A 17,603-nucleotide genomic window follows, 5' to 3' on the forward strand; every position below is an offset into this window, starting at 1 on the left:
ACCTCCCTCTCCTCCCTCGTGCGTCCGTGGAATGTCTTCACGTCCAACACCATGTTCAGCTGCTCCTCTTCTCCTTGTGCGACGCTTGCTCCATCTTCATACCTAATAATACATAAGTAAAACGACTTAGGCATTATAAAGTTCTCATCAATCACAGTATCATTCAAGAGTGAATTCATCTGTTGTTTAAGTAGCTTCGTACGAGCCCTCGTAATGGGTCATATCCAAACTTCATTGGACTTGACCTTCACAGCAACATCTTCATCAACTTGTAATGACGGAGGTAGTTGTTCTGTAGGGATGTTCTCATCAAACTACATCGTCTTCGTCTTGGCGTCGCCTAGTCGTCCTCGTCGGAGTGGTAGTGGCGGTGGCACATGGTCTCGTCGAAGACCCTGATGCTGAAGCCGTCGTGGACGTCGTACTTGAAGACGACAAAGTGCTCGACGTCGATGGCGTGCGAGCGGGCGAAGCGCCTCCAGCCGTTATGGAGGAACATCACGACCCCTCGTCGTCGAACATCACCTCCTCGAGCCGCAAGAAGGTCGCACCGTGATACGTCTCCGACGTATCGATAATTTCTTATGTTCCATGCCACATTATTGATGTTATCTACATGTTTTATGCACACTTTATGTCATATTCGTGCATTTTCTGGAACTAACCTATTAACAAGATGCCGAAGTGCCGATTCTTTGTTTTCTGCTGTTTTTGGTTTCAGAAATCCTAGTAAGGAAATATTCTCGGAATTGGACGAAATCAAAGCCCAGGGGCCTATTTTCTCACGAAGCTTCCAGAAGTCCGAAGGAGAGACGAAGAGGGGCCACGGAGGGGCCACACTATAGGGCGGCGCGGCCCCCCCCTTGGCCGCGCGGCCCTGTGGTGTGGGGCCCCCGTGCCGCCTCTTGACCTGCCCTTCCGCCTACAAATAGCCTCCGTGACGAAACCCCCAGTACCGAGAACCACGATACGGAAAACCTTCCAGAGACGCCGCCGCCGCCGATCCCATCTCGGGGGATCCAGGAGATCGCCTCCGGCACCCTGCCGGAGAGGGGAATCATCTCCCGGAGGACTCTACGCCGCCATGGTCGCCTCCGGTGTGATGTGTGAGTAGTCTACCCCTGGACTATGGGTACATAGCAGTAGCTAGATGGTTGTCTTCTCCCCATTGTGCTATCATTGTCGGATCTTGTGAGCTGCCTATCATGATCAAGATCATCTATCTGTAATTCTATATGTTGCATTTGTTGGGATCCGATGAATAGAGAATACTTGTTATGTTGATTATCAAAGTTATGCTTATGTGTTGTTTATGATCTTGCATGCTTTCCGTTACTAGTAGATGCTCTGGCCAAGTAGATGCTTGTAACTCCAAGAGGGAGTACTTATGCTCGATAGTGGGTTCATGCTGCATTAACACACAGGACGATGACAGAAAGTTCTAAGGTTGTGTTGTCTTGTTGCCACTAGGGATAAAACATTGATGCTATGTCTAAGGATGTAGTTGTTGATTACATTACGCACCATACTTAATGCAATTGTCTGTTGCTTTGCAACTTAATACGGAGGGGGTTCGGATGATAACTTTGAAGGTGGACTTTTTAGGCATAGATGCAGTTGGATGGCGGTCTATGTACTTTGTCGTAATGCCCAATTAAATCTCACTATACTCATCATGATATGTATGTGCATTGTCATGCTCTCTTTATTTGTCAATTGCCCAACTGTAATTTGTTCACCCAACATGCTGTTCGTCTTATGGGAGAGACACCTCTAGTGAACCTGGACCCCGGTCCAATTCTCTTTCTTGAAATACAATCTACTGCAATACTTGTTCTCTGTTTTCTGCAAACAATCATCTTCCACACAATACGGTTAATCCTTTGTTACAGCAAGCCGGTGAGATTGACAACCTCAACTTTGTTTCGTTGGGGCAAAGTACTTTGGTTGTGTTGTGCAGGGTTCCACGTTGGCGCCGGAATCCCTGGTGTTGCGCCGCACTACATCCCGCCGCCATCAACCTTCAACGTGCTTCTTGGCTCCTCCTGGTTCGATAAACCTTGGTTTCTTTCTGAGGGAAAACTTGCTGCTGTGCGCATCATGCCTTCCTCTTGGGGTTGCCCAACGAACGTGTGAAATACACGCCATCAAGCATATTTTAAAGCGCCGTTGCAGGAGATCAAGACACGCTGCAAGGGGAGTCTCCACTTCTCAATCTCTTTACTTTGTTTTTGTCTTGCTTAGTTTTATTTACTACTTTGTTTGCTGCACTAAATCAAAATACAAAAAAAATTAGTTGCTAGTTTTACTTTATTTGCTATCTTGTTTGCTATATCGAAAACACAAAAAAATTAGTTTACTTGCATTTACTTTATCTAGTTTGCTTTATTTACTGTTGCTAAAATGGCCAACGCTGAAAACACTAAGTTGTGTGACTTCACAACCACAAATAATAATGATTTCTTATGCACACCTATTGCTCCACCTGCTACTACAGAAGAATTCTTTGAAATTAAACCTGCTTTAATGAATCTTGTCATGAAAGATCAATTTTACGGAATTAGTTCTGATGATGCTGCTGCCCATCTTAATAATTTTGTTGAACTATGTGAAATGCAAAAATATAAAGATGTAGATGGTGATATTATTAAACTAAAATTGTTCCCTTTCTCCTTAAGAGGAAGAGCTAAAGATTGGTTGCTATCTCTGCCTAAGAATAGTATTGATTCATGGACTAAATGCAAGGATGCTTTTATTGGTAGATATTATCCCCCTGCTAAAATTATATCTTTGAGGAGTAGCATAATGAATTTTAAACAATTAGATACTGAACATGTTGCTCAAGCTTGGGAAAGAATGAAATCTCTGGTTAAAAATTGCCCAACCCATGGGTGACTACTTGGATGATCATCCAAACCTTCTATGCAGGACTAAATTTTTCTTCACGGAATTTATTGGATTCAGCTGCTGGAGGTACCTTTATGTCCATCACTCTTGGTGAAGCAACAAAGCTTCTTGATAATATGATGATCAACTACTCTGAATGGCACACGGAAAGAGCTCCACAAGGTAAGAAGGTAAATTCGTCGAAGAAACCTCTTCCTTGAGTGATAAGATTGATGCTATTATGTCTATGCTTGTGAATGATAGGATTAATATTGATCCTAATAATGTTCCATTAGCTTCATTGGTTGCACAAGAAGAACATGTTGATGTAAACTTCATTAAAAATAATAATTTCAACAACAATGCTTACCGGAACAATTCTAGTAACAACTATAGGCCATATCCTTATAATAATGGCAACGGCTATGGTAATTCTTATGGAAATTCTTACAACAATAATAGGAGTTCACCCCCTGGACTTGAAGCCATGCTTAAAGAATTTATTAGTACACAAACTGCTTTTAACAAATCTTGTTGAAGAAAAGCTTGGGAAAATTGATATACTTGCTTCTAAAGTCGATAGTCTTGCTGCTGATGTTGATCTTTTGAAATCGAAAGTTTTGCCTAATGAGAATCATCATAATAAAATTGTTACTACAGCAAATGCCATTCAAGTTAGAATTAATGAGAATATAAGATTAATGGCTGAACTGCGTGCTAGGTGGGATAGAGAAGAAAATGAAAAACTAGCTAAAGAGAAGAATATAGCTAAAGTTTGGACTATTACCACCACTAGTAATGCTAATGCTACACATGTTGCTGCACCTTCTACTCATACTAATAAAAGAATTGGTGTTAGCAATGTTTCCACTTCTAATGCAAAGCGCGAAAAACTGCCTGAAACTGCTAAAGCTACAAAGCGCCTGTGATAAAGCTTGCTGAATTTTTCCAACATTGGGGATGATGATCCCATTGCTTTAGATTATAATGGTTTGAATTTTGATGATTGCCACATCTCTGAAGTTATAAAGTTCTTGCAAAAACTTGCTAAAAGTCCTAATGCTAGTGCTATAAATTTGGCTTTCACGCATCATATTACAAATGCTCTCATAAAAGCTAGAGAAGAGAAACTAGAGCGTGAAGCCTCTATTTCTAAAAAGTTAGAGGATGGTTGGGAGCCCCTCATTAAGATGAAGGTTAAAGATTTTGATTGTAATGCTTTATGTGATCTTGGTGCAAGTATTTCTGTTATGCCTAAGAAAATTTATAATATGCTTGACTTGCCACCGCTGAAAAATTGTTATTTGGATGTTAATCTTGCTGATCATTCTACAAAGAAACCTTTGGGTAAAGTTGATAATGTTCGCATTACCGTTAACAATAACCTGGTTCCCGTTGATTTTGTTGTCTTGGATATTGAATGCAATGCATCTTGTCCCATTATATTGGGAAGACCTTTTCTTCGAACTGTTGGTGCTATTATTGATATGAAGGAAGGTAATATAAAATATCAATTTCCTCTCAAGAAAGGTATGGAACACTTCCCTAGAAAGAGAATGAAGGTACCTTTTGACTCTATTATGAGAACAAATTATGATGTTGACACTTCATCTCTCGATAATACTTGATACACACTTTCTGCGCCTAGCTGAAAGGCGTTAAAGAAAAGCGCTTATGGGAGACAACCCATGTTTTTACCTACAGTACTTTGTTTTTATTTTGTGTCTTGGAAGTTGTTTACTACTGTAGCAACCTCTCCTTATCTTAGTTTTGTGTTTTGTTGTGCCAAGTTAAGCCGTTGATAGAAAAGTAAGTACTAGATTTGGATTACTGCACAGTTCCAGATTTCTTTGCTGTCACGAATCTGGGTCCACCTCCCTGTAGGTAGCTCAGAAAATTAAGCCAATTTACGTGCATGATCCTCAGATATTTATGCAACTTTCATTCAATTTGAGCATTTTCATCTGAGCAAGTCTGGTGCCATTTTAAAATTTGTCAATACGAACTGTTCTGTTTTGACAGATTCTGCCTTTTATTTCGCATTGCCTCTTTCGCTATGTTGGATGAATTTCTTTGATCCACTAATGTCCAGTAGTATTATGCAATGTCCAGAAGTGTTAAGAATGATTGTGTCACCTCTGAATATGTCAATTTATAATGTGCACTAACCCTCTAATGAGTTGTTTCGAGTTTGGTGTGGAGGAAGTTTTCAAGGATCAAGAGAGGAGTATGATGCAACATGATCAAGGAGAGTGAAAGCTCTAAGCTTGGGGATGCCCCGGTGGTTCACCCCTGCATATATTAAGAAGACTCAAGCGTCTAAGCTTGGGGATGCCCAAGGCATCCCCTTCTTCATCGACAACATTATCAGGTTCCTCCCCTGAAACTATATTTTTATTCCATCACATCTTATGTGCTTTTTCTTGGAGCGTCGGTTTGTTTTTGTTTTTATTTTGTTTGAATAAAATGGATCCTAGCATTTACTTTATGGGAGAGAGACACGCTCCGCTGTAGCATATGGACAAGTATGTCCTTGGTTTCTACTCATAGTATTCATGGCGAAGTTTCTCCTTCGTTAAATTGTTATATGGTTGGAATTGGAAAATGATACATGTAGTAATTGCTATAAATGTCTTGGGTAATGTGATACTTGGCAATTGTTGTGCTCATGTTTAAGCTCTTGCATCATATGCTTTGCACCCATTAATGAAGAAATACATAGAGCATGCTTAAATTTGGTTTGCATATTTGGTTTCTCTAAGGTCTAGATAATTTCTAGTATTGAGTTTGAACAACAAGGAAGACGGTGTAGAGTCTTATAATGTTTTCAATATGTCTTTTATGTGAGTTTTGCTGCACCGGTTCATCCTTGTGTTTGTTTCAAATAAGCCTTGCTAGCCTAAACCATTGTATCGAGAGGGAATACTTCTCATGCATCCAAAATACTTGAGCCAACCACTATGCCATTTGTGTCCACCATACCTACCTACTACATGGTATTTTCCGCCATTCCAAAGTAAATTGCTTGAGTGCTACCTTTAAAACTCCATCATTCACCTATGCAATATATAGCTCATGGGACAAATAGCTTAAAAACTATTGTGGTATTGAATATGTAATTATGCACTTTATCTCTTATTAAGTTGCTTGTTGTGCGATAACCATGTTTACTGGGGACGCCATCAACTGTTCATTGTTGAATTTCATGTGAGTTGCTATGCATGTTCGTCTTGTCTGAAGTAAGGGCGATCTACACTGAGTTGAATGGTTTGAGCATGCATATTGTGAGAGAAGAACATCGGGCCGCTAACCGAAGCCATGTTCCATGGTGGAAGTTTCAGTTTTGGACAACAATCCTCAAATCTCTAATGAGAAAAGAATTAATTGTTGTTGAATGCTTAAAGCATTAAAAGAGGAGTCCATTATCTGTTGTCTATGTTGTCCCGGTATGGATGTCTAAGTTGAGAATAATCAATAGCGAGAAATCCAATGCGAGCTTTCTCCTTAGACCTTTGTACAGGCGGCATAGAGGTACCCATTTGTGATACTTGGTTAAAGCATATGTATTGCGGTGATAATCCAGGTAGTCCAAGCTAATTAGGACAAGGTGCGGGCACTATTAGTACACTATGCATGAGGCTTGCAACTTATAAGATATAATTTACATGATGCATATGCTTTATTACTACCGTTGACAAAATTGTTTCATGTTTTCAAAATCAAAGCTCTAGCACAAATATAGCAATCGATGCTTTTTCCTCTATGGAGGACCATTCTTTTACTTTCAATGTTGAGTCAGTTCACCTATTTCTCTCCACCTCAAGAAGCAAACATTTGTGTGAACCGTGCATTGATTCCTACATATTTGCCTATTGCACTTATTATATTACTCTATGTTGACAATATCCATGAGATATACATGTTACAAGTTGAAAGCAACCGCTGAAACTTAATCTTCTTTTGAGTTGCTTCAATACCTTTACTTTGAATTATTGCTTTATGAGTTAACTCTTATGCAAGACTTATTGATGCTTGTCTTGAAGTGCTATTCATGAAAAGTCTTTGCTATATGATTCACTTGTTTACTCATGTCATATACATTGTTTTGATCGCTGCATTCACTACATATGCTTTACAAATAGTATGATCAAGATTATGATGGCATGTCACTCCAGAAATTATCTGTGTTATCGTTTTACCTGCTCGGGACGAGCAGAACTAACAGGGATGCTGATACGTCTCCGACGAAACGATAAATACTTATGTTCCAAGCCACATTATTGATGTTATCTACATGTTTTATGCACACTTTATGTCATATTCGTGCATTTTCTGGAACTAACCAAATAACAAGATGCCGAAGTGCCGATTCTTTGTTTCTGTTTTTGGTTTCAGAAATCCTAGTAAGGAAATATTCTCGGAATTGGACGAAATCAAAGCCCAGGGGCCTATTTTCTCACGAAGCTTCCAGAAGTCCGAAGGAGAGACGAAGAGGGGCCACGGAGGGGCCACACTATAGGCGGCGCGGCCCCCTTGGCCGCGCGGCCTGTGGTGTGGGGCCCCGTGCCGCCTCTTGACCTGCCCTTCCGCCTACAAATAGCCTCCGTGACGAAACCCCAGTCGAGAACCACGATACGGAAAACCTTCCGGAGACGCCGCCGCCGCCGATCCCATCTCGGGGGATCCGGAGATCGCCTCCGGCACCACTGCCGGAGAGGGGAATCATCTCAGGAGGTCTCTTCGCCGCCATGGTCGGCTGCGGTGTGATGTGTGAGTTGTCTAGCGGTGGTCTTTGGGTCCTTTGCTGTAGCTTGATGGTTGTCTTCTCCCCATTGTGCTATCATTGTCGGATCTTGTGAGCTGCCTATCATGATCAAGATCATCTATCTGTAATTCTATATGTTGCGTTTGTTGGGATCCGATGAATAGAGAATACTTGTTATGTTGATTATCAAAGTTATGCTTATGTGTTGTTTATGATCTTGCATGCTTTCCGTTACTAGTAGATGCTGCTGGGCCAAGTAGATGCTTGTAACTCCAAGAGGGAGTACTTATGCTCGATAGTGGGTTCATGCTGCATTAACACAGGGACGATGTGAGAAAGTTCTAAGGTTGTGTTGTCTTGTTGCCACTAGGGATAAAACATTGATGCTATGTCTAAGGATGTAGTTGTTGATTACATTACGCACCATACTTAATGCAATTGTACATTGCTTTGCAACTTAATACTTTGGAGGGTTCGGATGATAACTTTGAAGGTGGACTTTTTAGGCATAGATGCAGTTGGATGGCGGTCTATGTACTTTGTCGTAATGCCCAATTAAATCTCACTATACTCATCATGATATGTATGTGCATTGTCATGCTCTCTTTATTTGTCAATTGCCCAACTGTAATTTGTTCACCCAACATGCTGTTCGTCTTATGGGAGAGACACCTCTAGTGAACTGTGGACCCCGGTCCAATTCTCTTTACTGAAATACAATCTACTGCAATACTTGTTCTCTTGTTTCTGCAAACAATCATCTTCCACACAATACGGTTAATCCTTTGTTACAGCAAGCCGGTGAGATTGACAACCTCACTGTTTCGTTGGGGCAAAGTACTTTGGTTGTGTTGTGCAGGTTCCACGTTGGCGCCGGAATCCCTGGTGTTGCGCCGCACTACATCCCGCCGCCATCAACCTTCAACGTGCTTCTTGGCTCCTCCTGGTTCGATAAACCTTGGTTTCTTTCTGAGGGAAAACTTGCTGCTGTGCGCATCATACCTTCCTCTTGGGGTTGCCCAACGAACGTGTGAAATACACGCCATCACACCGCCGGACACGCGTAGGAAGACATGGTGGGGCTCTTGCTCGTCAACGATCAAGGCGAACCTCTGGAGCAGGCGCAGCCTTTCCTAGCTCGTGCCCTGGTGGATGGCCACCCAAACTCGACACCAGAGAGGTCGATAGCGACCGGATCGGGCGACGATAGCGGCGACGGTGACACTGGTGGCTGACTCTAGCCTCTCCCGCTACCTCTTCCTCGCTGGCCTCAGCCGCGGCCTCTCCCACGCCCACGACCATGGCCCGAAGGCCGTCCTAGGTGCCCTCCCCTTGAGCATATGCCGACGGCCATGGCTGTGATGATGTTGTGCTGGTGGTGGTGGGCAATGGAAGATGAGAGATGGGAGAAGAAAATGGCCGGCGTTTGTCTTCTTATAAAGGGCCGGAGCATTGGATGCCGGCGCGTAGAGCGAAACGCCGGCCAGAGTAGGAGAGCAGGCGTCGGGCGACGTGACCAGAGTAGGAGCGCAGGCGTCGGGCGGCGCGGCCGAAGTAGGAGCGCAGGAGTCGGGCGGCGCGGCGAGAGTACTTCCATTGATGGCTGGAGGTGGAAGATCATTAGGTCGCTTCCATGCGGGTCCAAGATGCACAGGACGGACACGAGAGGACACTCTCGTTGTCCGTGCCAACGCATCAGTTTTCCAAATTTAGGGTGGATGCGTCGGATGGGTCGTTTCGTTTGCATCGCTTAGCTAGGGCATCTCCAACCGCGCGACCCAAACGGACGTGCTGGGCCGTCCGTTTTGGGCCGTTTGCGTGGCCGAACGGACACCCGGACAGCGGCCCGCGGCCCGCGTCCGCGTGTCCGTTTGGGTCGCACGCTGCGCCCAACGCGCGGACGCAGCGCATATGTGAAGAAAATCAAAAACAAAAGAAAAATTTAAACCTAAACAAATTTTCATTAAACATATGCCCTATTTTGGGCAAATTTGTACATATGCCCTATTTTGGGCAAATTTAAACTACCAAAAGAAGCCCTCTATATGGGCTTAAATTTAAACTAAAAACCCTCCTAGGGTTTGGTCGCGGCGGCGGCCGCCGGTGCGCCGCCTAGGCCGTGTCGTCGGCGTCGATGACGTCCCCGGGCGGCGAGGCACGGTTGTGGCTCGACCGCGCCGGGGACTCCGGCCACGGAGACCACAGGGCCTCCTCCCATGGAGAGTGGGGGTCCGGAGCCCGCCGCTGCTCCGCCGCAGCAGCACGGAGCTGCTCTTCCCTCTCCGCCAGGCTTGGCGCCCGGCCCGTGGAGCCTCCCTGCTCCGCGCGGCGCCTCCCTCCTCCTCGCGGCGGCTGCTGCTCCTCGCGGCGGCGCTGCGCTTCCACCTCCCGGTGGGCCTGGTCGAACAGCGCCGAGCCTCGGCGTCCTCGACCGCCTGCCGGGCCTCCTCCTCCATCGCGGAGGTGCGAATGGCCTCTTGGAGATGAGGCCATTGCGCTTCCTCCTCCGCCGCCGATATGAGCAGCGGCGGCGAAGTCGGGGTCCTCCTCGGAGGACTCCGGCTTGGCTGCGGCAGCGGCGGAGCCGGTGGCGGCAATGCCGCGCCTCCGCGGGCGGCCTCTCCGATGTGGAGGCTGCCGCGGTTCCCGCTGGCCCGCAACGCCGGCGGCGGACGCCGCTGCTGGCCTCGTCGTCGTTCGCTCCGGGAGCGAACCGTCGCTTCGGGGCCATGGCGGCGGTTGCGCTCGGGGAGTGCAGTGGGGACTGGAGTGGAGGGACAGATCCCGTCCAGTCCACATTAAATAGCCTCCCTGGTCACCGACAGGTGGCCCCAAGGGAGGCGAGCAGCCCGGCGCCCGGACGCGAGCGGACGCCGCGTGCCATCCGCGGCCACGCAAACCTAGCCCAGATTTGGGCCGGGTTTACGTCGTTCTGGACGCCGCGGCCGTCCGCTTTTGCGTTGCGTCCCCGTGTTGGGCCGCGTTTTTGTCCGGCTCGACCCAAACGGACGCGCGGGCGCGGTTTGGATCAGCCGGTTGGAGATGCCCTTAGCTAGAGAGTGCGAAAGCTGTCCGTCAATCCATGCGGACCGAAATGGACAGCCTAAGAGGAGTGATAGCATTTTTAGTACTGCATGCCGCGGTAAAAGAGGTGGACGGACGGGGTTATTCGTGTCAATTAATAAATATATTTCAGTGTGTTCTTCTGGGGGTCATAGTGTGCAACAGCGAGGTGATCCTGCTAAAATCCATAGGAACTCACGAAAGCCGCTCCACTGCTGCTCTGTTTGCGTTGCCCCCACTCAGTCATGCGTGCGGCAGTGGACCTGAATGTGCACGACCAAAGTTTGAACGTAACCTTTTTCGAGGTTTAAAAATATACTTCTTTGGTTCTAGGAAACTTGTGTGAGGTTTGTTAAAATTTAGTTATATCCATATGCTATTTGTAGTGTTTAGATATATCCGAATCTAGATCAATTTTAGATAATTTTCAGAGAACGGAGGGGGAGTACGTATTAGCCATCCCAACAGGCCCCTGTAATTCGGACATTCATACTGTCTGTTTTGGTTACTGGCCCCGGCCACAAATTGATCCACACTTGACCAGTTTAGGCCAATTTTATGTAGTTTTTTGTTTATTTTTCCACATAGCAACAATATTGTGAATAAAACATAGCACCCTAGTTTAAAATTCATATACAATTGATAATGCATAGTATATTACAATCATTTTGAACTAAACTAGAATAAATATCAAAATACTATTGGTTTCCAACATGACTCCATGTATGTTGGATTAAATCTTTGACCCCACAAGCAATAGCCAACGAGATTGCAGCACACCAAATGCCTACTCCATATTCTTCCTAGCATATTATTGTTCTTTATCAAACCTACTCTTTTTATCGCCTTTAGATTTGCTTATTTGTCATCAAAAATGTGATTCAGGGAGGAGGATAGATACCATTGGCTAGATAGTACCCTTCGCAATAGTGGTGGCCATTGATCTCGTAGTTCACCATTGAAGCATTTCGTTTCAAATTTCTAGAGAACAACACTAATGTTATTGTGAGAGCATGCCATTGCCAAAAAAAAAGTGTGTATAATTCAAGGATCTTGTGATGCAGCCGCCTCTAGTGTCAGTTGCACACTTTCGCATGGCCATGGTATTGCATTGCCACATAAACGGGCAGTTCTTTCATTTCCAGTGCATGCAATATGTATTTGCAATCATACCAAAAAATCCTCTTGACTCGGTGATTGACAATAGTCGGGTAGTTTCTCCAGTATTTAGTTACCTTAAGTATTCTTTAGCAAACACATGAACCACTGTTTTGCATAACTTATACATTGACTTAATGCAAGTAGATCTGCTCATGCGAATATACTCATCCACTAGGTCACCCGATGCTCCTCACACAAGCATCCTCACAGCTGCAATGTATTTCCAGTACGAAAGTGAAACCAAATTTACATATGGTATCCTTCTTCAAATTGAAATAATCATCATAACACCTCACTTGTGTTACTTATTTTTTAATGGTCAAAGTTGAACATCTAAATACATGTAGGCATGTAAATATGGATGGAGCTAGTAAGAGAGAGTATATATACGAACAAGTTCCCATGGTTTGGTGAAGTTTGACTGAAAACATTACGAAGTATCACAAGATTCACTATAAATTTAGCCTAGTTCACTTGGTTAGTAACGAGTTACCAATGTTTAAATCTTCATGGACGTATATTTGGATTCTTATCTTTTTTTAAAAAAAATCACTGTAAGGGGTTTCCCTACTGAACTACTTTCCCGCAAAAAAAAAAGATTGACTATAAATTAGAAAAATTCTTGAGGATTTCAATCCATTAAAATATCTATAATTTTTCTTTGAATTATAAAACTGGCTTAAAAATTCACGTAAGGTATCTTTGTTCTGACATGGTATTTTTATGCCTCAACCTGATCTAATACTCTAAAGGATGCCGCTACTTCTCGGCCCACCTAGAAGTCTAGAACTGACTTAATTCTTTGTCAGATGACCTAAAAAACTAACCAATTTTATATCCATGTGTGTCTAGAAAAAAAATGCAATTCTCCAGTACAAGGATCATGATGTAAATCTATCGATCTTAGAATCCATCATGATGCAAATTATGCCGGGTCCGGTAACTTTTGTCTGAGTTTTTGCCTTCTTTCAAAATGAAGCAGTGATGAATATGGATTTAGTGAATACTAGTATGTGTGAACCCCTTTTGAACAATAAAATCAGAAGAAATACTAGAACAACTAAAAAAAATACGGCATAAATCATACATGTAGAGAATATATACAAGTATATGCATGTCAAGTTTGAAACTTTGATACGAAAGTTTGTAAGTTGTCCAAAAAGACAAAAGGCCCCGTTCACAATATAAAAAATGCACCACGAGCAGAGCAAATGGTCCTCGCTAGGTGGACATCGTCATCATCACCACGGGAAGCGGGACTGGAGGCAATGTGGGGCATCGCTCCTATGCCGAGGTCTTAGCTTCAACTTCGGCCTCCTAGCCTGGTGGGGTACGTGAGGAGGACGCTGCCATAGGATGGAAGGGTGTGCCTTACCGTTGTCCATGCCGCGCATCCTGTTCCATGCCGACATTGATGCGCCACCCCCTCCCTAGGTGGCTCATTGGGAGATGGTGTCGTTGTCTATTCCTCGGTCATCGTGTTGCAGCCTGTAGAGACCCTATTCGATGTTCTCAGTGCCTCCGATCAGGCTACCGGGCGCGTGAGTGCTTCAATACCTGGCAGCCATTGAGTTCCTTGCCAGGCCACATTGTGTCATCCCAGCCTCGGTATGTAGCACATCCTTGTCAGGGAAAGAAGCTCGTCGACCATCCTTTGCCGCTTCGACGATCTACTACACCACCTCTCCTAGCAGCGGCAGATGTGCAGTCTACCTTGGCTGAGCAAGCCATATTGCTTCGCTCCGAGCTTCAAGGCTGCCTCACACAGGTTGAAAGTTTCTTGTTGAGAGCGGGAGCTGCTCTTGATTGGCCTTAGTTGCGCCTGAAGGTTCTCCTCCAGCCAAGCTCAATTTTGGTACATCAGATGTTGGGGAAGAAGGCATCTATGGCTCTTTCCCTCCTCGTGCCGCCAGTCCTAGTCCGGAGCTGCAGCCCCATGTGTTGGTAGCCTTTGAGAGCAGAGAGCATCGTTGAGGCCATGGCTCGGTGGCTCCGATGATGGTGATGATGCCCGAGCTTCAGGAATTGTGTGGGGATTCGGCTCCTCCTCTATCGATTGTGCATCTAGAGGTGGACTCGCTTGGGTCCTTGGCGGTGGCTTCCACACCACCTTCTTTGGAGCACAACCAGTCGCTTGACTTCGTTGACTCTAAGGCCCTCTTTGCAAAAGAGCTTAGAGATTTAGTCGTCAGTTTGGAGGCAGCTATCCATGGATCTGGCAACGAGATAGCTTGCCTCTTGTTGAGGAAGGACTCGGGGGGGAAATCAAAAAGGTGAAGGAGTATCTCAAAACCAAAAGCAAGAAGAGTGACGCCACCAAGAAAGGCGTCTGCATCTTCTTGATGAATAGTCTGCAACGTGTTCGAGTTCTTTGTTCATGTTTTTTCAATGGGGTTTCCTCGTTGATGTGGTGTTTAATGTGAAGAGTTTGCGGTTGTAACATCTAGGAGGGTTAGTGAAGCAGTCGGATAGTTGCATACATTGGAAGCAGTCCGCATGTGATTGGTGCTGTAGCGGTTTTCGTCCGTTTTCGTTAATTAACTCGGCAATAATCTTCTTGTTATTTAATAGATTGAGGCAAAGCTTTTGCCTCCATTTTAAAAAACAAATTAGGTCATATATGGTAGTATTTTTTGTTAAAATTTGCCATAAGTAACTAAAAAGATAATGTGTACGTGCTTGAATTCTTTAATTTTTCCAAAAAAAAACGTTGAAACAATAATTTTCTGGTTTCTTAGAAGTCGGGCCCATCTACACTGGGTTCCAACATTTCCTTGTAGTTGTAGCAGTTACCAGTCGAGGCACCAGATCAAGTATCACGTTCTCCCGACATGCATGCCAAAACTAGCTAGAGTATTATTCGACTAGGATGAGCAGGATACATGACGTGACCGAGATTGCTAGTTTTGCTGCTCTGAAAAGGCAAAAGGAGAGAGCATGGCATTGATCGGTCGGAACTGTCTTTGCCGTAGTGGATGGAGCAAATCATCATTCATTCATGCTCGCATATGCATGGATCTATCGATCGATCATGGGATACGAGAGCAGGGTGTATCGGAATTCTCGGATGATTGATGAGTGGGTTCAAAGCTCGAATCATATCATGCACGCACCATATGCGTACGTACCTAGTCCTACACACCCTTAGTACAGGGGTAACTCTGTTGAGTCTGGCACGAGTAAATGCGCACGCCAACACCCAACAGAAGCTAGCTAGCGCCCGTATGGCTGCTTAATTTGATCATTCGCTCATGAAAAGCACGTACGAAATCTATCGCACTGCATTGATGCTTCAACGCCGTATCTTGGTCGGTGACCTTCGGTGCAGTGCAGAGTCCGATGAAAACGTTCAAGTTTATACACGAGCGTGGACTTCTTCCTCCTAAATGGTCTCTTGACAAACTGTATGACAAACATTAGCTTTGCTGAGTACCATTAAAAAACACACAACATAGATTAAGAACTCGGTCAAAGCCAGAACTATTTGGATATGCTAAACGGGTATACCTTTAATATAGTCTGATACCAGTAAGTTTGGGTGACCCACAAATGGTGGTTGGGTCTATGGCCTAACCCGGCGTCCCAGTTGTTGATTAATCAAGATGAAGAGTTCAGAATTAAAAGTTGTATCTAGATGTACACCGACATAGTTAGTTGGATATGTACCAAGATAGGTTAGCCGGATCCTTATGCGAATGGCAAGATGTACCTAGTTTAGAATAGTGCTAGTAGTGACCGATCCAGACTCCTTTGTGTAACCCTAGATCCTGGTGCCTTTATAAGTCGGACCCAGGAGCCCTTGATGCAGAACCAAACTTCTAATTGGAATCGCACACTTGTTGTCTTTATAGTAAATTATAGCAAAACATAGGGTATCTTCATTGTTGCGAGAACTGAAACCGGGTAACTCGCATCTCACCCCTGGTAGCTCCCCGCCTTACGCGCACCTCTCTTTCTCCTTGCCGTGAGGTACCCTCCATGGCGTACTTGTCGATAACGCAACGACATGGACAAAACACACGACAAACACTTGAACTCGGCAAAATTCGGGAACATATAATAAAACCTTGTGAAAAACTCCCACGTCGGATCCATCAGAGAGAATCTTGCTAGATCTTGGGATGAAGCTTGGTTTTCCTTGTTCTTATGACCTAACCAAACACAAATTAAGATAAAATCATTTGCTATGTTTGTTTGTTCTAGGTCTTCTTTGCCCAATATTTTGCACACTCAACAAACTTCGTTTTCAGAAAGCGAATTTTTGCTTCTCTTTTTTCCTTTTTTTTAGCTGATGTCTTGTAATAACTATGGCGGTTTTTTATATGAAATCGACAAGGAGAGCTTGTTTTAAAAAATATCTACGACTTAGATTACATATGCAAATATACTCAAAGTCGTAGATATTTTTGTTCAAAAGATGTGGGTTCAATGTAGACCGCAAATTCTTTTTTACTAACACTGGTGGAAAAAAGGGCTTTGGTCGCGGTTGGCAACTGCCATTAGTCGCGGTGGCGCAACCGCGACCAAAGCTGCGCGACTAAAGGCCCCCCCCTTTAGTCGCGGTTCCTTACGAACCGCGACTAAAGGCCCGTCCACGTGGGCCGCAGGCGAGCGCCAGGGCGGAGGACCTTTAGTCGCGGTTCTTCTGGCCAGCCGCGACTAAAGGCCTCCATGAGGTTTAGGGTTTTAGCCCCCCTCCCCCTAAATCTGGTTTCTTTTTAATTTGTATTATTTTATTTCTTTTGGGTTTTAATTCTGAAGGAGTTTCACATATTTAGGCCAACCGCGACTAAAGGCCTCCGCAGGGTTTAGGGTTTTAGCCCCCCTCCCCCTAAATCTTGTTTCTTTTTAATTTGTATTATTTTATTTCTTTTGGGTTTTAATTTTGAAGGAGTTTCACATATTCTACTGATCTTGTATACATACATGCATATGAATGTACAATTTCAAACAAATTTGAAATTAGAACCAAAAAGAATTCAAGAGGAATATACAATATATATTCAATATCGGATGACCATATACAATATATATTCAATATCGGATGACCATATACAATTTTGAACAAGTTAGTTACAAATTCTGGTGCATATAAAGTTCTACGTCATCGTAATAGTGTTCTCCTTTAGGATCGATGACTTCCCTCGCCAACCATCCAGCTAGTTCCTCTTGAAGTGGTCGGAAGCGAGCTTACGGACTAAGCGTCTTCCGGAGGTTATTCCTCGGGATGTTGTTCTCACACGTCCGGTCCCGCTCATTGCGGTATCTCCGGATCCTCTCACAAACATAGTATCCACATAGGTTGGTCCCCGGTGTTGAGTATCCCGATCGTCCGCACTGCCAATTTAAAATGTAGCTCTTTTTTGAATTCACCGACCTTGGTATCTACGAACCGTCTCCAAACCCTACGAGGCAAAGAAAATTAAATAAACAAGAGAGTTATTAATTAGTTACTTGATATTAGGAAATGATGAACGAAATAGGCCGATCGATATAGAGCGCAAATGAATGAAAATAATTACTTTTGCATCATTTTTCTCATGTCGCCCCAAAGCGCCGGATCCATATTCAGAGAGTCGTGGACGAGAACCGAGGAGGTCTGAACTTTAATTACCATAAGAATCCGGTGGAACCTGCGGACACGATACATGCACGATCATGCATAACTCATCGATTAGCCACATACCATGCATGGAGTAAACAAAAGAGAATGTGCTCAAGACAGAAA

This window comes from Lolium perenne, chromosome 5 (genome assembly GCF_019359855.2).
Source record: "Lolium perenne isolate Kyuss_39 chromosome 5, Kyuss_2.0, whole genome shotgun sequence".
Classification (NCBI taxonomy): Eukaryota; Viridiplantae; Streptophyta; class Magnoliopsida; order Poales; family Poaceae; genus Lolium; species Lolium perenne.